The following is a 20524-nucleotide window of genomic DNA, read 5'->3' on the forward strand; positions in this document are numbered from 1 at the left end:
TATGCACTTGCTAATTTTATTCAGCCTGTTCTTTATCTGCACCGTGCTGGAAAACTGTCCTACCTCTGTTCTCCATAAAACCTGCTATTATGACATATTTGCTAATATTTGCTTAATTTACTTTTTAAATTTTTATAACATTTTGTCAATTTTGAAAATAATTGAAGTGCATGAAATCTTACTTAAGCATGAAATTCCTCATTATTTAAACAGTTTATTCTGTGTGTTTATCAAATATGTTTGTTATAAGTGGTTGATTTTTTTACCCATTAGATCACTTTATCAATGATTTTATGTCATTTTCTCTCCCATTCTTTCTAAAAGATTACATATCAGGTGTTTAATGAGTGGCACCTGTGGTCACCCATTTTCAGATGTATAAAAATTATTTGTGAAGACTGAACATTCTCTACTTCAGTAATAATCAGTTTTACATACAACATGCCAGTTTCATCTGTGAACTTGGTTTTCATATGTGCCAATTACTATCTCTATCATGATCACCAGTTGGAGTGCCCTAGTTAGCCACTAGAGGGCACTCCAATCCGGACTATTGCCTCACTACTTCGGACTTCATTTCCCATAACCCACTTCCCGGACTCATGATCACTTCATTGCACCCAGCTGTCTTGAGTTATGTTATTAGTGTCTATCTATTTATACTGAGTTTGTTTCTGCTTTTGATATTGGTTTCATTTATGGTCACTGGCTTCACTGTTTGTTTTTCTTGTTTTTCTTGTTTTTCTTGTTTTTCTTGTTTTTCTTGTTTTTCTTGTTTTTCTTGTTTTTCTTGTTTTTCTTGTTTTTCTTGTTTTTCTTGTTTTTCTTGTTTTGTGTGGACTGTTCTGTGGATTTTGACGCTTGCCTGAATGGATTACATTTTTGGATTGCCCTGTTAAAGCTGCATTTGGATCTTACCTTCTTGTCTCTGTGCCATCCGTGACAGAAACCTTGATCACAAATAGATCCAGCAGGATGGTAATTCGAATCACTCCTCCGGCTACTATGAAGGAGTGGAGGGCTCGACTTCAAAATTTGACTACCCTGAAACAACAGGGGATGGAGGTAGGAGGCTTTGCCCAGTTGTTTTGGACTTTGGTGGTGGGGCTGAGTTATGATGCAACACTGATGGATCTTTTGAATGGTTGCCTGGATGACTTGTTACCTCTATGGGAGATGAATGGACTTAAGGACCTGGATTTTTGGGGGTTCATCCACTATCTCCACCATCGGAGTCGATGGGCAACACCCTGTGTCAACCAGAGCCCGCTCCAGCCCGTGAGCCCGCTGCAGCGTCCACAAAGGAGGTAAACACCGAGCCACCGCCTCACCCACATAAGAGGAAGAAGGCTTCCTTCATCCTTCAAGGTCCGGAGTCCGCTCCAGAGCCCGCTCCAGCCCGTGAGCCCGCTCCAGAGCCCGCTCCAGCCCGTGAGCCCGCTCCAGAGCCCGCTCCAGCCCGTGAGCCCGCTCCAGAGCCCGCTCCAGCCCGTGAGCCCGCTCCAGAGCCCGCTCCAGCCCGTGAGCCCGCTCCAGAGCCCGCTCCAGCCCGTGAGCCCGCTCCAGAGCCCGCTCCAGCCCGTGAGCCCGCTCCAGAGCCCGCTCCAGCCCGTGAGCCCGCTCCAGAGCCCGCTCCAGCCCGTGAGCCCGCTCCAGAGCCCGCTCCAGCCCGTGAGCCCGCTCCAGAGCCCGCTCCAGCCCGTGAGCCCGCTCCAGAGCCCGCTCCAGCCCGTGAGCCCGCTCCAGAGCCCGCTCCAGCCCGTGAGCCCGCTCCAGAGCCCGCTCCAGCCCGTGAGCCCGCCCGCTCTTCCTGATGCGGTCAACGAGCCCTCAGCCAGGGACTCTGGACCTGGCCCACCATCCCTCCCCCTGGTCCTCCTCCAGTCCACCTCCCTCCTGAGAGTTTGTTTTGTTTTTGTCATGTGGAGCGTCTGGTATCCGCTCTGTAGAGAGGGGGTACTGTCATGATCACCAGTTGGAGTGCCCTAGTTTGCCACTAGAGGGCACTCCAACCCGGACTATTGCCTCACTACTTTGGACTTCATTTCCCATAACCCACTTCCCGGACTCATGATCACTTCATTGCACCCAGCTGTCTTGAGTTATGTTATTAGTGTCTGTCTATTTATACAGAGTTTGTTTCTGCTTTTGTTATCAGTTTCATTTATGGTCACTGGCTTCACTGTTTGTTTTTCTTGTTTTGTGTGGACTGTTCTGTGGATTTTGAAGCTTGCCTGAATGGATTACGTTTTTGGATTGCCCTATTAAAGCTGCATTTGGATCTCACCTTCTTGTCTCTGTGCCATCCGTGACAATCTCAGGATTATTTACAGTTCTACAGTAGCCTTTATTTTGACATTTTGGTTTCCTGGTTTGACTTGTGTTGGAAAATATGTAATCACTAACCCATGAATTCAACAGCCATTCAACAATCAGTCAATTTTTTTTTTTTTTTTTTTTTTTTTTTTTAATTAAAACATAACCCTACATAAGAAAATCAATGCCAATATCACTAAATGCTAGTACTTCTAAATATAGTGTTCTCCCTAAAAAGCTTCTTTTATTTGTGTGCATCATACCACATAGATGAACTTTTTCCCAACCATTTAAACAAACATGTTCCATATAGGCCTATTACATCTCTCCTTTGGATCAAATGGACCTCATTAATTTAATATTAAACATTTGCATGTGTTTTATGTGACATGTACCAGATGAAGTCATCCACATAATATAAGCTATTCTTATGACAGCTGTGAAGTCAGTCTACAAAACACAGCACAGAGGTTTATACAGCCTACATCCAGAGAGACCGGAAATTCACTCTTCAGGTGATAAACTCGTATTTTAAACTGGATTCACTTTCTTTTATATGCTGAACCATATGTCACTGTAGTTATAAGTCATATTAAAGGTTTTATGATCATGTTAGATAGATTAGTTGTCAACTCAACATAAAATAATGGATATTAATAATTATAAAACTTAGCTTATGTTTTCTCTGTAATAATTACAAGCCAATTAGGCTATATTTTTAAATATGAACCAAATAAAAAAAAAAGATACATTTAAACTTATACTCTATGCTTTTAAGATTCAGATTCTGTGTTATTCTGCTGCTTATATCTGCATTTTTCTTTTTTTCCCCAATGAATTGGGAGTCATTTCCATCAAACTGTAAATAATTGATTTTGAATAAACTGGGTTATGCATTGACAATATGCAAATAATTCAGTATATAATAAAGGTCTACATAACAAAGTGACATTCTCTACACACGACGACCATCAAAGATCAGGAAATGACAAATAAAAGATAAAATGGCCAAATTACTGTACTTGCAGCAGCATTTTTATTTATTTTCCGTAAACATTGCACAGGACCATGAATTACCCAAAAGTTGTTTAATTAGTTTTAGGATAAGGATTATTGTAGCACAACCTCATGATTTTAAATGATTTGTTTCAGTCTTTTTGAGTGAAACTTCTGAACTAAGAATCACAAAATTGTATATTCATTCTACTTTCTTATCTTGTTCATGTTGAACTGCAGTCTGAATAACCCGGTACATTTGTAATTCTCTCCTCTATTAGCAATATCAGTTAGACATGGAATCATTGATCATTGATATATATAAATGGTAGATATTTGCTTCTTTTTCCAATAAATCTTAATCAATGATTCCATGTAATTTTCTCTTCCATTCTTTCTAAATGTATAAAGTTTGCATACCAGGTGTTCAGTGATTGGCACCTGCATCATTTCTTCTCTGTTGAGTTTTATGGACCATTTCTTTTTTGCTGTATAAAAAACAGTCATACCACATGAGCAAGAGTATTGCGGCACCATGTCTATGATAAATCACAACTTTGCTTTTGATATTGCTTTAATACAACAGTTCAATGAACAAGACGTTTACCAAAATTAACGTTTAGGGGATAAAATTAAAGTATCAGATAAGAGTATCTATCTATTTGATCTTCTTTAAACCTTCTTTTTCCTTTTGATATTTGCATAGCTGATGTTTTATGTGACGTGTGGCACATGAAGTCATGCACATATATTCTTATGACAGTCTGTAAAACACAGCACAGAGATTTATACACATCCAGAGAGACTGGACATTCACACTTCAGGTGATATACTCCTATTTTAAATTTAATTATTTTTCTTTTTTACTGCTGAATGATATATGACAATGTTGCTGTGGTCATCAATCATATTAAAGGGGTTATGGGCATGTTAGATGCATAACTTGAGCAAAACAGAACTGATCTCTATTTGTTTCATTAAAGTGAACAAGCAATTTACTTGACATCATTACACCGTGTCATAACCAGACGCGACGCGACGCCGCGACCAGAGGTGTAAAAAGTACTCAAAAATGTTACTCAAGTGAAAGTACAAGTACTGAGTGAAAATTTTACTCAATTAAAAGTAAAAGTATCTGGCCAGAATCATACTTGAGGAAAAGTAAAAAAGTACTACATTAAAATTGTACTTGAGTATTAAAAAAGTAAAAGTAACAGCAAGAATGAAAACTAGAGATTCTTGTTTAAGCTTTTAATCTCTAAAAACATGAAGTGAATGAACCACATACAAGGTTTTATCCTCCTTTAGAACTGTTTGTGTTTAATTGTATTTAATTATAAAACTATAAGACTACTACCTAATGCCAGTATGCAATATGCTACTCAAAGTTGCAAAACCTCGGATTTAACTTAAGCAGAAGCTGATTTTCAAAATTGTGAGTGTCAAACCTAGCTCTTTTGGGGCTAAAAATCATGCAGTGCCTGAAACACTGATGTCTGAAACACAGGCCAGATATCCGTCCAACTATTTGCTGGCTTCATGTGTTGTCTGTTTCAAAGAAGCAGATGAACTGTTGGCCACGGGTGCTCTTGATTCTGTGGCTGATTTTTGACTTCCTCCATTTTCTTCCACTGACTGTTATAATTTCCAGGTCAACAAAGAGTATAGAACCCAAGAGGCGACACTCTGATACTTTTTAGGTAACAGCCACTAGATGGCGCTCCGGTAGCGCGGCCGCCATTATGGGGTGAAAATACTAACTGGAGCATTAAATCCTTCACATCTTACGCACCCAAAATCGGCGAATTTCACTGCCAAATCAGAAGCACAGTAGAACAGTTTTTTAAATGAAGTCACCAGTAAATTGTATGGCTCCTACAGTAAATGTTGTATTGTCTTATATGTGTTTTATTTTAATAGTTGTGGAATCCAACCATTCATCCATCTGAGGTAACGTAGTTAGCCTACTTTATTGAGTATTTCTATTTTATGCAACTTTACACATTTATTAATAGTAAATTAATAATTAATACATTTAAGATCATCATATTTACAGCGAACAATATATTTCAGACCTAGTGGAGTAATAGTAATAATATCTAGGTCTGAATTGAAATAAGCTATATTGTACATTTTAATGGATCACGCTACAAACATAATGATCTTATAATACATGATGCATTGCTGTGTCCGTTATCGCATTATTCCCACTTTTGGACACTTTTGCTTCAATGGACATTAGACAACACTGCAAAATCAAGCTGTTATATTCATATATTTATTGTCCAACATTCCCAATTTTTCTGATGCATGTCATAATTAAATTTCATATGTTGGTGTTAATTCAGTGTTTATAAGTCTAATACTAATACTAGATCTTTTAAAGAGTTTTAACCCAAACTGACTGAGAGCAAAAAGGTTTTGTGAAAAAGTTTTTTTTTTTTAACAAAGCAGCTGATATTGCCATAGAAACTAGTGGAATGCCAAGACGCCTTCACCCCAAAATGGCGGAAATGCAATGCCGCTGCTGGCGCAGGTGTTGCAATGGAACGTTCTGTTGAGTGTCGCTTCTTGTTAGTGGATATTCTTTGAGGTCAAGGTGCTGTGCATTGTGGTAATTGATGCAACATGACGTCACTTCCAAAGGACCAATGAACATGTCTGACCAATTTCATGGAATGTGAAAATGAATCTCATTGAATAAATAACATTTAAATTAAACTGGTCATCAAGCACAATTCAATTGGTTTGGTAATAGCAAAGGAAAATAGAATGAAGTGATCTCCAAAAAATAAGTACTTTTTGACTGTAAATAAAATTGTAAGGAGTAAAAAGTACTCTTTTTTTCTCAAAAAATGTAATCAAGTAAAAGTAAAAGTATTGATTTTTAAATGTACTCAAGTAAAGTAAAAATACCCCAAAATAATACTTAAGTACAGTAATCAAGTAAAATTACTCAAGTACTTTACACCTCTGGCCGCGACAAGCGATAAAAAGCGATTATCTTTTCCATGTTAATCAGAGTTTTTGTCCTAACCAGCCGCGATGGCGACGCGAATAGCCTATTCTATTTTAGAAATGATTTCTATTTCTCCACGACATCGCAGCTGGAACAGCAACACAAAGTATGGCAATGATAATATCATGTTTATGTGCTTTATTTAATGTTAAAAGCGGCTAACTTAAGTTCGTTCTGTGTTCCCAGGTTTTTGGCTGTAATGAAAACAACACTGACTAATTCACCTCAGATCTTGAAAATAAATAAATGGGCACAAGAAGGTTCAAACTGTCAACTCAATGCGAGCAAACAAGTGTATTCTGTTACAAAAATTGGTCCAGTCACTCCGTATGTACTTTAAATAATGTTTAAATTATGTAATATTTATGAATTTTACTAAGTACTTGCCCATTTCATTGTGTCTGCTGTGTTCTTGCCGAGAGAGCCCGCCCACACTCTCTTCTGATTGGCTGTTGTTTTTGGTTAGGACACGGTGTTAGGGTACACTCTTAAAAATAAAGGTTCTTTATTGGCATTTGCGGTTTCATGAAGAACCTTATTTGCACAAAATGTTCTTTATATTGGAAAAACATTCTTTAGATTTAAAATAAAAATGTTCTTCAAAGCAAAACTGCACTGTAAAAAATGATTTTATGGTGAAGTAAATACTACAGAAAAAAATGTAATTTTTACATGAAAAAGTTAGTTCAGGCAAGAATTAAAAAAACTAAGTAAATACTACTATATTAGTACTCAATTTAAGCTTGTAGAAATTAAAGTGTAAATATCAACATTATAAAATTAAGTAAAACTACTCAACTTTTCTGATACTGGTGTTCCCATCATGCACCGGGCCTTGAATAATTAATGAGGTCGATTTTTCGCTGTTTTCCAGCTGTATTTACACTGTTTTATCATTGCTTTTATGGTTATATTTAGTAACGTGCCATTTTGTGACATTTGGTGTTCATTTTATGTTTTCATCAAAAACCTTAATTTCTTTTCGACTGAAGAAACATTTTGACATCTGGGATGACATGGGGGTGAGTAAATTAGCAGGAAATTTTTATTTGAAAGATAACTAATCCTTTAAGGGTAAATTTAAAGGAATGGACCTCCAATGGTGATCTCCTTGTGAGGAATAGCTGTAGCAAATTAGCTCAAAATAAATATGAATAATTAATCATAACTAGTTATAATTAATTATTAATATTTGAATCAGTTAATAAAATTAACTTAATGTAATAAAATTAATATTACAATCAATTAACCTGTTGTTCAATGAACACAGTGTTAATTGTTTATTAATTCTAAGAAATGTTCATTTCCAGGTTATGGGAAATAACAATCTTATTCTACTAAAAGCCTGTAGTCAGGACCGACATGAATAGGGACTCCCGTATATGAGCGCAAAACACGGACAACCTTACGTGTGACATGAACAAGACTTTATTAACTAGACTAAACACTTAAACTACTCTAACATTCACACACATACATGCATACAGTTTACCAAGAGAGAGAGGGCTAAAGCAGAGTACAGGAAGCAAGAGGTTACAGCATTGTTGTACATTTCAGCAGATCAACAGCCTTGAGCAAACCATCAGTTTAGTTTTAACAGGCCCTTCTTTCAAAGGGGTAAGGATACTCAATGTATCCGATAATGAGACTAAGTTTGATACTTGCATGTCTCTCCAAGTTGAATTAAAACTGTCCTGATGCAATTTGTGGAGGCTCCCGTTGAATCTTTGCTGATATTGTCTTGATGAAAGAGAACCAGTTGGATTCAGAGGATCTTTTTGGGGTTCCTTAGAAGCTTCTAGCTTCTTAAAGCGTCATCTTGACGTCAGCATTTGTCAGTAAAAAAAGAAGAAGAGGAGGAAGAGCAGGAAGAGAGGGGGTTTGATCTTGTGATCAGTGAATATAAGGGGTGAAGATGTCACACCCTCTTGAGGTGTCTGAGCCAATAAGGAGTTTCCCTTTCAGAGGGAAGTTTTACGAGTCTTTGTTCTGTAGCATGATATTAGCATATGACACTGGATTGGATGAATGAGAGAATAACCTTCTAGATTCCTATAATACTAACATGTCACAGAGTTAGTAACATGTAACATGAATTACCAAATAGGAAATTAAAGTTGGAGTCCGTAGATACCAAACATGTTGCCAATGTGATCTCAGTTAACTATACATTTGCAACTATGGAACATTAATACCAAAATAGTTCAAAATAGAGAATTAATACATAGAATAAAGCCTATAAAAGGAAAGTCATGAGATGGGAAAATTGGATACATGTTTATACATTTCCCAAGTGGTTATATAGAGAATACATAGGATTAAGAGAGTTTATTTGTCCTTCTCAGGAAGAATGAGTCACTAGTCTCTACAGCATTCTTCTGGATCATAAAAGTACCATATAACTGTAACAGGACACCTAGTTGTGCCTGTGTGCTAGCTACACTTGGGATGCTGGTTGCAGTTTTAGGGGGATGAGTTCAGAGAACTTTGATAGTGGGAGTGAGTTTATGGGTAATTCATTAAATACAATGAATAATTCTGTGGCTGATTGGTCCAGACGCTACATAGCCTATTCTTCCTAAAATAAGGCAGGCAGATATTTTTATGTAACAATACCAATTTATATTAAGAAAAACAGCAAAGTATTAATTTTGTATTAAATTGACAGTGCACTTTTTTACTCACTATTAAGAACATAGTATAAGCCTAAAAAGAGTAATTTGTAAAATACATTTTAGATATAATACTACGGAAGAGGATTAGGGCCAAGCAATAATAAAATAATAAAACCATCTCGAGATTAAAGTTGTTAAATTTCGAGAAAAAACTCGTTAAATTTCAAGAAAAAAAGTCGAGATAAAATGTTGAGAATAAACTCGTTAAATTACGAGAAAAAACGTGTTAAATTTTGAGAAAAAAAGTCGAGATAAAATATTGAGAATAAAGTTGTTAAATTACGAGAATAAAGTAATTAAATTACAAGAAAAAAGTTGTTAAATTATGAGAACAAATTCGTAATTTAACGAATTTGTTCTCGTAATTTAACTAGGCCTACTTTTTTTTCATAATTTAATGACTTTATTCTCAACATTTTATCTCGACTTTTTTCTCGAAATGTAACGACATTTTTCTCATAATTTAACGAATTTGTTCTCGTAATTTAACGACTTTTTTCTAGTAATTTAACGAGTTTATTCTCAACATTTTATCTCGACTTTTTTTTCTCGAAATTTAACGAGTTTTTTCTCAAAATTTAACAACTTTAATCTCGAGATGGTTTTATTTTTTTATTATTGGTTGGCCCTAATCCTCTTCCGTAGTTACATTTTAAAGCAATAAACATTTTTATGTTTATTTACAGATAATATTGTCTTGCAATATAATTTTCCAACTAGTCTTTAAGAAAGCATCATATCACATAGGCTGACTACGCTTTCATGAGCTATCAGTTAAATATATTTCCATATAACTAATCTTTTAAACCTTATTTTTTAACATTGCATATTTGCATATGTGTCCTAAGCTATGAGTAGACATCATATATTGTTGTGACAGCTGTGAAGTCAACCTACAAAACTCAGCACAGAGATTTATACACATACAGAGAGGCTGGACATTCACTCTTCAGGTGATAAACTTCTCGTTTAAATTGCATTCATTTTCTTTTTCTATGCTGAATGATATGTCACAATGTGGTCATTGCTAATCAGTCATATTAAAGGGGTTATGGGCATGATTTGCTGGTAGAGTGCCATTTGTTTTATTAAACAGAATCATAAATTACTTTAAAACCCGAAATAGCTTTACACCTCTCTATTTCTACAGATCACAGTCGCAATATTTTGTGAGCTTCTGCGCCTAGACAAGTGAAGAAAAAATGAACTCAACCAGACCTGATGTGTACACCAACTCCACAACTCTTTCCACTAAGCTAATAGTCCATCTGGAAATATGTGTCTTCACCCTCAATTTCTTGTTTGGTCTTCCTACACACTCCTATGTTATATGGCTCATCATCACTGGAGCAACAAGTAGAATTACATCAGAGTTCTTCATCCTCAATGTCTCTGTTTGTGAGATTGGTAACTCGATGAATTCTTTCTTCTTTATTTTGTCAAATGTGTTCCCATGTCTCTCAACAGTAGTAACATTTTTACAAGGACTAGCCACAACTGGTCGTCCTCTGTTTCAGTGTCTGATGTGTTTTGAGCGTTACCTGGCAGTGGTTCATCCTGTAACCTTTCTGAAGTTCAAACCTCTCAGATATAGAGTGATCTGCTGTACTGTGGCCTGGATAATCACTCTCGGAACATGTTTATTATTTATGTTTATTTTAAACCCTCTCAACCTGAAGGCATATGCCTGGTTCTTCTCAACACAGTTTCTCCTCTTCCTCTCCATCCAGTTGTTTTGTCTTGTGGCTGTTCTCAGAGCTCTGAAGCAGTCAGGACCAGGAGAGAGAAGGAGAGAGAGAGGGGGTGAAAACCACATGAAAAGAAGAGCATTTAATCTCATTTTAATAACTACTGTGAATGTGGCTATCATACACGTCCCTTATGCTATCATTGCACTTAACACCATTCTGATACAGCAATACATTCGTGAAGACTGGTTTGTTCCTTTGATTTGTTATGTGTTGGCTGGTTTTGTTCAGCCTGTTCTTTATATGTACCGGGCTGGAAAACTACCCTGTCTTCTGAATTACATCACTTTCATTTAATTTCCCCCCAGATTTACAGATTTAGATGTACAGATTTAGTTCTTTCTGAGTGTGTTTTTCAGATATGGTGGTTGTAAGTGGTTGCTATTAATGTATTTTTTTTTTCTCAATAAATCACATCATCAAGGAACCAGTCATTTTCTTTCTCATACTTTCTAATTGCTCTGTCTTAAAATTTTCATTTCAAGAGTCAGGTTTTATTTTTCTTACAGAGAGAAAGAGAGAGATAGAAAAAACAATATCAGCCAAGCAACAGTGTGGTCTATGGTGAATCACAGCATTGAACAACTGCAAGTGTGATATTTTACAAAAGTTCAATAAAAAAGGTAGTAGAGAGAAACATATATTTCACTGTCTATATTTGCTTTTCCAAACTTTCAGTTTAAAAGGTCAGGACACATTTTAATTGGCATATATATATATATATATATATATATATATATATATATATATATATATATATATATATATATATATATATATATATATATAATATAAAAATCAAACTAACATTTTCTATATAGACTTTTAAAAAATTTTTTTACTCTGATCAGACTCATTTTGGCCCTCATATTTTACTTTAAATATTTGCATATTTAATGTTTTATGTGACGTGCAGCACATGCATATATTAATTTGAAAACTGTGAAGTCAGTCTACAAACACAGCACAGATATTTATACACATCCAGAGAGACTGGACATTCACTCTTCAGGTAATAAACTCTTTTAAACTGGACACTATGGTTATCAGTCATATTAAAGTGGTTAATAGCATTTTAGATTAATTAAATCAAATTACTATAGTTAATAGTAAAATACAGTTTTATCTGTGTCTTCAGACAGTCAACAGTTACTTGAAACCATTTTTGATATTGTGCAGACTTACAAACCGCAGTGTATTAAAATGATCAGTATTGAAATGACTTGTATTAGTCTGTTGTTCACTGTAATATTGGAGTGTTATGATTAGTAGATTGATAGAGTGAAAACTTATTCAATCTTCCTTCATATCTTGCTTATGTTAAACTATTGTCTAAATAACCTGATGCATTTAAAATGTTCTCTTTCTATAGCAATATTATTTATGCTTTGTGAGCTTTTGTGCTCAGACAAATTAGAAGGAAATGAACTCCACCATGCCAGGAGCTTCCACCAACTCCACAACCCCTTCCATATTGATAGAAGGTGATCTAGAAATTTCCATGCTCTGCATCAATTTTCTGTTTGGTCTTCCTATACACATCTATGTTATATGGCTCATCATCACAGGAACAGGAAGTGGAATTACATCAGGATTCTTCAACCTCAATCTCTCTGTTTGTGAGATTGGTAACTGTCTGAATAGTTTAGTCTTTGTAATGTCAAATTGGTTTTCATATCTCATATTATTATCAGATTTCCTACAAGGACTATGCATCACCGGTCGTCCTCTGTTTCAGTGTCTGATCTGTGTTGAGCGTTACCTGGCAGTGGTTCATCCTGTAATCTTTCTGAAGTTCAAACCTCTCAGATATAGAGTGATCTGCTGCACTGTGGCCTGGATAATTATTCTTGGCTCCTGTTTGGTCTGCCTGATCATATTATTGTTATATGTAATTACTGTGTATGTATGGTTCATTTTGCTGCAGTTCCTCCTCTTCTCCTCCATCCAGCTGTTTTGTCTTGTGGCTGTTCTCAGAGCTCTGAAGCAGTCAGGACCAGGAGAGAGAAGGAGAGAGAGAGAGGAGGAAAACCACATGAAGAGAAGAGCATTTAATATTATTCTGATATCTACAGTGAATATGGTTATTGTATATGTCCCATTTACTATCATAGGACTCTTAAACATTCTAACACGATGGAATAATTCTGCACTTTGGCTCTTTGCTGTGATTTGTTATGTACTTGCTTGTTTTTTTCAGCCTGTTCTTTATCTGCACTGTGCTGGAAAACTGTCCTGCCTCTATTCACCATAAAACCTGCTATTATGACATATTTGCTAATATTTGGGTAATTTACTTTTTCAATTTTTATAACATTTTGTCAAGTTTGAAAATAATTGAGGTGCATGAAATCTTACTTATGCGTGAAATTCCTCATTATTTAAACAGTTTATTCTGTGTGTTTATTAGATATGTTTGTTATAAGTGGTTGATTCTTTCTAAAAGATTACATATCAGGTGTTTTATGAGTGGAACCTGTGATCACCCATTTTCAGATGTATAAAGATTGTTTGTGAAACATCCTCTACTTCAGTAATAATCTGGGGCCGTATTCACAAAACATCTTAAGGCTAAAAGTAGCTCCTAAATTGCTGATTTAGGAGAAACTCTTAAAAATAATGGGTGTGTCAGTCCTAATTTTAGGACTCCTAAATTTTTGCTCTAAGAGTATTTCACAAAGCATTTTAGCGTTAAAACTAGCTCCTAAATCTGTGAAACATTAGGAGTAGTCAAGAGGACTCCTAAGTCGCTACCCCGCTAGAAATTTTACGTTCCCAGAACATTCTCAGAACGTCCCCACTGGTGTTGAGTAACGTTCCCATTATGTTCACAGATGGTCATGATGTGGAGTTCTTTTAAGGTTTGGGGGACGTTATTTGGTGGACCTTCAGGGAACATTCAAGACATTCTCAGAACATTTAGGGAACATTTACGAAAATTTTTTATTTTCGTTATTTGGTGGACCTTCAGGGAACATTCAAGACATTCTCAGAACATTTAGGGAACATAACGAAAATTTTTAGCAGGACAACCTGTCACCTAGTAACGTTCCCAGAACGTTCAGAGACGGTCACGATGTGGAGTTCTTTTAAGGTCTGGGGAACGTTATTTGGTGGACCTTCAGGGAACATTCAGGACATTCTGGGAATGTTGAGGGTACTATTACTATAGGTTTTGATAACTTCCCAAATATCCTCTTTGTAACGTTCTTGCATGACCATAAAATAACCAAAATGGAAAGTTCCTCTAAACTCATATCGGGAACGTTATTAAATGATCAACAGAGGACCATGTGGGAACGTTCTGTTAATGTCCCAAATGTCCTCTTTGTAACGTTCTTTTTTTGACCATAAAATAACCAAAATGGATCGTCCCCCTAAAGTCATATAAGGAACCTTGAACTGCAGCACTTTCATTACCAAAAGAGGACGTTTTAGGAATGTCCCGAATGTTCTGTAAAGGTTCAGAAATTTCATCACCTTTTGAGAACTTTTAGGGAACATTGCGTAAGGTCCTGAGAACGTTGCCTTCTACGTGGGTAAGACCAAATCACAAACAGTCCTAATCCACCCAAAGACACTGAACACCATTGAGGCAATAGCAACAGAGCCTTAGGTGCTGAACCTTTTCTTCCCAAATGCAATACATTTTGATTTATAGATTTGAATCTACGATGAGACGCCAAAAAAAAAATCTTTAACAAATAAATAAAGATTGTCTGATTACCTGTGCCAGTGGTTTTCATAAGTTCACACTTACAAATGATCGAATAGAGTAAAAAAAAAAAAACACACACATACATATATATATATATATATATATATATATATATATATATATATATTAACTGTATATACTAGTTTAATTAGTGACACTTAGCCTATATTTTAAAACCTTTATGGCAACAATATGGCAACATTTTATTTTGAATAGGGCAACATTTGTATTTTTAAACCTTTATTTTAATATGGAAACATGACACCTCATTCTACAATATTTCTGTGATTAAATCACTGACTCCTCCCTCATCAGCCAATCAGTGTGTGTTTACTCCATAGCAACGAGGTCAACCCCGCCCTTACTCTTAGCTTAAGACTTCAAGTTGGTCTCAGCAGGTTTGTGAATAGGTTTTAAGAGAAAACTCTTAGCTAAGAACTTTTACTGCTATTTAGGAGAACTCTTAGTAGTAAGATAAAATGTTTTGTGAATACGGCCCCAGTTTTACATACAACATATTTCTCATGTCTGATAACCAAGTTCACAGCACTTTTCATATATGCCAATTACTATCTTAGGATTATTTACAATTCTACAATATTTTGACATTTTGATTTCCTGGTTTGATGTTGTGTCGGCTGGTTTTGTGCATCAGAATGGAAAACTTTCCTGCCTTTGTTCTCCATAAAACTTTGGGAAAATGCAATATAATATATTTGATAAAGGAAATGTACAAAATATGTAATATCACTAACTCACAAATCCAGCAGTTCTTCCTGAAAGAGTTTTCAACCTGGTACCTTTTAAACACTATTTGCTGGTTGATAAATAAAATCCTGCATACTTAAAGGCCCTACTTGGTTGATATTTGTTTATCCAATAAATAATTTTATTAGTGATATAGTGTCATTTTCTCTCTCAAACTGTTTAAAGGCTTGGTCTGAAAATTTGCACTTAAGTTGTTCAAAGATTGGTGCTTGTGGAAGCCTATTTTCAGACAGATTCATTATTCCATATCTACTTTTTTGTTTAAACGTAAGAGTGGATGTGACCATTTGTAAATTGAATACTGAATATCAAACAAGCAAGATTGTTACCGTCTCATTTCTGCAACGAAATCACAACAGTGTTGATATTCGGAACAACATCACAATTGAGTGTGATATTAAACAAGGAATTAAAAATGCAGTACTAATACGGTCATGAAATGCTCCGAGACACAAGGTTGAGGATCCAAACACAGAAGTTATCCAAAGGTAAACCAAAGACATAATCCAAACAGGCAGAAGGTCAAAAGCACAGGATAAACAGTCCAAACAATGACAGAGTCCAAGGTACAGGCAAACAGAGAAATCCAGGACAACAGGCAGAGGATCAAAACCAAGCCACAGGAAACCAGGATACAAGGGCTCAGAAATGCAGTACACACACATACAAGCCTTCACATCAAATGACTGAATAAACCAGGCTTATATAGGGAGAGTTAACAAAGTAAATGAGACACAGCTGAAGATAATCAGGGATGATGAGTCCGGGCAGTGAGTTCTGGGAAATGTAGACCATGCAGAATGATAATGAACAAGAGGGGAGTGCCCTCTGGTGGACATCCAGGACACACCAGTTTGTGACTGTAACACTTACATATTAAACACAATGTTCCAGTTATTTTTCTCTTTTGTTCTCAACCATCGAAAATAGATCCAAACTCAAAAAATCCACGTTCTCTCCAGCCAACATACAGTAGACATGTTTCGATCCAAAATTAATCAGTGTTTTGAACAAACTGGTTGAATGAATGATTCGCTCATCAGGACAGTCACTTGTCGCCACCTACTGGCACGGAAAGAATGAAAATGCCCACTAATAATACACAGACTGGCATCTGGTGAATCATATTAAAGGGTTAGTTCACCCAAAAATGAAAATAATGTCATTTATTACTCACCCTCATGCCGTTTCACACCTGTAAGACCTTTGTTAATCTTTGGAACACAAATTAAGATATTTTAGTTGAAATCCGATGGCTCAGTGAGGCCTTCATAGGGAGCAATGACATTTCCTCTCTCAAGATCCATAAAGGTACTAAAAACATATTTAAATCAGTTCATGTGAGTACAGTGGTTCAATATTAATATTATAAAGCGACGAGAATATTTTTGGAGTGCCAAAAACCCCCCCAAAATAACGACTTATTTGGTGATGGCCAATTTCAAAACACTGCTTCAGGAAGCATCGGAGCATAAATGAATCAGTGTATCAAATCTGCTGTTCGGAGCGCCAAAGTCACGTGATTTCAGCCATTGGCGGTTTGACACGTGATCTAAATCATGATTCGACACACTGATTCATTTATGCTCCGATGCTTCATTAAGCAGCGTTTTGAAATCGGCCATCACTAAATAAGTCGTTATTTAGTTTTTTTTGGCACTCCAAAAATATTCTCGTCGCTTTATAATAATAATATTGAACCACTGTTTCTGCCAATCTCATGTTAATCTTGAGTACCTATAGAGTAGTAGTGCATCCTTCATATCTCCAAAAAGTCTTTAGTTTAATCATATTTATAAAAGATACATACGCTGTACCAAGTGTAGAGGGTATGCATCGACGTCACTTTCCCGCCGAAAGCGCGCTCCCTCAGCTGGACTGAGTGGCAAAAGAACCTGCTGCGTGACTGGATTTTACAGGGGAAACTGCGAAAACGCGAGTAAAACTAACGAATTACATGAAAGGTTGGAATTGAAAGTGTTCCTTACAACTTGTCAAATAAACATAATCCATGGATATTGACATGCAGCCAGGAGTCGTGTTTCCTGACATTTATAAGTGCCTGATTTCGAAGGCGGGGAAATACATAAAAGCAAATCTGCCTGTGAATATTTTATTACTACAATATAGGTAGGTTTAAATCCGCCTAATCACGTATATCAATGTTATATCGTCATATTGTCCAGCCCTAAAACATATAGTTTTTAAATAGGTACCTCAGGTTTTGTATCAAAGCTATTTGTACAGTCAATCACAAAGCTCTTTCCCGTTTTGGATGTGTTTTGTGTGTTTTTCACGACACGCTGAAAACCAATGCTCAAGGGGCTCGCACACCGGACGCGAAGCTCAGCGCAACACGTCTTTCAAATTAGAAAGCATTGTTTTATATTTTTTTCTGATGAAGGGGCTCGCACGCCGGACGCGAAGCTCAGTGCCGCTCAGTGCCGCGCAGCGCCGTGACACGTCTTTAAAATTCGAACGCGTTGTTTTCTATGAGTGTACATCAAGCGGCAACCCCTTTCTCTCGTGAAGCCAATACGGAAGTAACTTAAACTGCGATTCATCGACTGGCCGCTAGGGACGGGCTCCAAAAGAGAGCATAATCTCATAGAGTCCCATGTTAAATTGGCCAAGTTTATAGCAGAAAAAAACATGTTTACAAGTTGGTTCAAATTGCGGTTTTGGTCTATACTGCTATTTTTGCCCTTCATGACAACTCTGAGGGGGGTGAATTTTTTTATAACTTATCCGTTTAAATTATATTAAGCCTTAAAGTTCTGCATAATTAAGGGCGTGGTCACTTGAGTGACAGGTAGATTGCGCTGCTGTCTGTGAGCCGTCATGTTACCTCAGCTGCCGCCGAATTTGGCATCTCAGCCGTATTTGTGCTCGATTATTTTATACAATTATAAAATATGGCTTGCTGCATAATATTCGAGAATGATGTGTGTCTGTGTAGATGTGCATGCATGGGGAAGAGACACAGAACACACGTTGTTGGATCGTGGCATTGGCTGAAAGTTTTGGGTGTGAGATTTACTACAATGACAATGGCGGGAGGATATCAAAATCCGACAGCACTGCTTGGATATTATAACTAAAACTGCTGCACTATTTTGAAAAAAAATATACTTTGGACACAGGCTCATTTGTTTGTTAGATACGATCGTATACAGTTTTACAACATAAACGCTGCTCAGATTGCATCCTTTCTTGAAGAACGATGACAGAGAGCAGATCATTCAGAAGAAATGTGACATGTTTTTTTGTTTTGCAATGGACACTCATATTTTACCCAAGTGCCACAGATTGGATTCATCTCGCAATCTCTATTTCATTATAAAGGTCTGAAGTCCCATTTGATTTTCCATGTTGTTATTTGCACAACCAACACTACTGGTGTTGGAGGATCTATATCTTAAAAAACACCGTAGATTGACAGTAAACCTTTAGAACATTCTGATGATAAAACTTATCTTCATTAATATTTTAGATCGTATCTAAGATAGATAGATAGCTCCTTTGCTGCTAACATGGTCACGTCGAGCTAGGCGGGCGTGGTTTCAGCAACCAGTCATATCAGCTCAAACCACCTCCCCGCCTCTTTGCCCATTTTCAGTTATCCGGGAGTGACGTGCGGTGACGCGCAGCTAAGATGGCCGCGGCCTCATTTTCGCTTCAAAACTGCTGTTCAGAACTCTATGGGTGACGTCACGGACGCTACGTCCATATTTTTTTTACAGTCTATGGTGTACATACACCGGCGGCGACATTCGGTGCCTGTCCGCGGCGCCCAGAAAACAACAGAAAACAATGCGTTCGAATTTTAAGACGTGTCGCAGCGCTGAGCTTCGCGTCCGGTGTGCGAGCCCCTTGAGTCATAGCTGGGCGCCGCTGGTGTGCGTGCACTCATAGAAAACAATGCGTTCGAATTTTAAAGATGTGGCGAGGCGCTGAGCTTCGCGTCCGGTGTGGAGCCCCTTCAGTCTTTTGTTCTTTTGCCACTCAGTGGGCGTGACCGCAGTCGTAACGGTCGACGGTGACGTCACGTGCATACCCTATCCATGGGTTTCAAAGACGTCACTTCCGCTATGCCCGCCGCCATATTTGTGTCCGGTCACAGCTGCGCGCTCTGTTTAAGTCTGTGGTGACAGCAGCTACAACTACCAGAGGAAGGCCAACAAAACACTCTCAGAAGGTTCACAACAAATTTACAATATGTCTGGGATATGTGGTGCTGTTAGCCGTTTTAACAGTCGTCAGAACTACAAATTTATTTGATTCCAAAGGAGTTAGATCGGCGGAATTATTGGCTTCGTTCAGAAAGGACCACACCACTGGCAGCCAAACAGCAACGCACAACATTAATAACTGCTGGGACTGTAATTTACGTAACTTTATAACGAGAACACTTTTGTAATAAAATGTTGTGAATTCTCTATGTTGTTGTTTCAGCGTGTTGTTGTGGGAAGAGGGTGTCTACTGGAGTTAAACATTGATTACATAACTTGTTCAAACTTCACTTGTGCATTCGCGTAATTTTGTTCAGATAAAACTTGTAATATTAATTTTATGAAGTATAAATATCTGATTATTCTCATGAAGGATGTGTTTCGTTGAGGTAAATAGCCTAACCCACAGAGCTGAAAGTAGGGCAAAACATTAATATGATTGGGACTGTCTTCTTATAAATTATATTATAATCGTATATACTTGTAACATAACGTTGTGAATTATTTGGGCTTATTTGCTGTGTTTCGGAGTTCCATGACGTTACTTCAAGTTCATATATGCGTGATTTTGTGCAAAAAGTAGTTGTAGTATTATTTTCATTTTGTATAAATATCTGAATTATTTTATATAGGATGTGTTCCGTTGAGTTAATTAACTTTCAGTTTATGTGTTTTTATTCTCTTCAACTTCAGCGTGCGCAGCTCAAACAGCAACGATTAAGTCATTAAAATGTTTACAGTAATATTAAAACTTTAATGTTTTTTTTTTTTTTAAATGAATGCATTATTTTTAATAACTAGCTCTTATATTGTTCTCGTATTATATTCAGCAACACATGGTTTGATTAATAAGGATCACGAACAATAACAGATTTTTTTCTCAAATCATCTCATTTTGATAACAGTATTATTTGAGCTGCACGCGCTGAATGAACACCCGTAAAATGAAGCACTATGCTAGAAGGTTAACTCAAAGGAACACATCCTATATAGGGTAATTCATATATATTTATACAAGATAGACATAAAATTACAACTTATATTTGCACAAA

The sequence above is a fragment of the Megalobrama amblycephala genome, linkage group LG18 (assembly GCF_018812025.1).
Source record: "Megalobrama amblycephala isolate DHTTF-2021 linkage group LG18, ASM1881202v1, whole genome shotgun sequence".
In the NCBI taxonomy this organism is placed as follows: Eukaryota; Metazoa; Chordata; class Actinopteri; order Cypriniformes; family Xenocyprididae; genus Megalobrama; species Megalobrama amblycephala.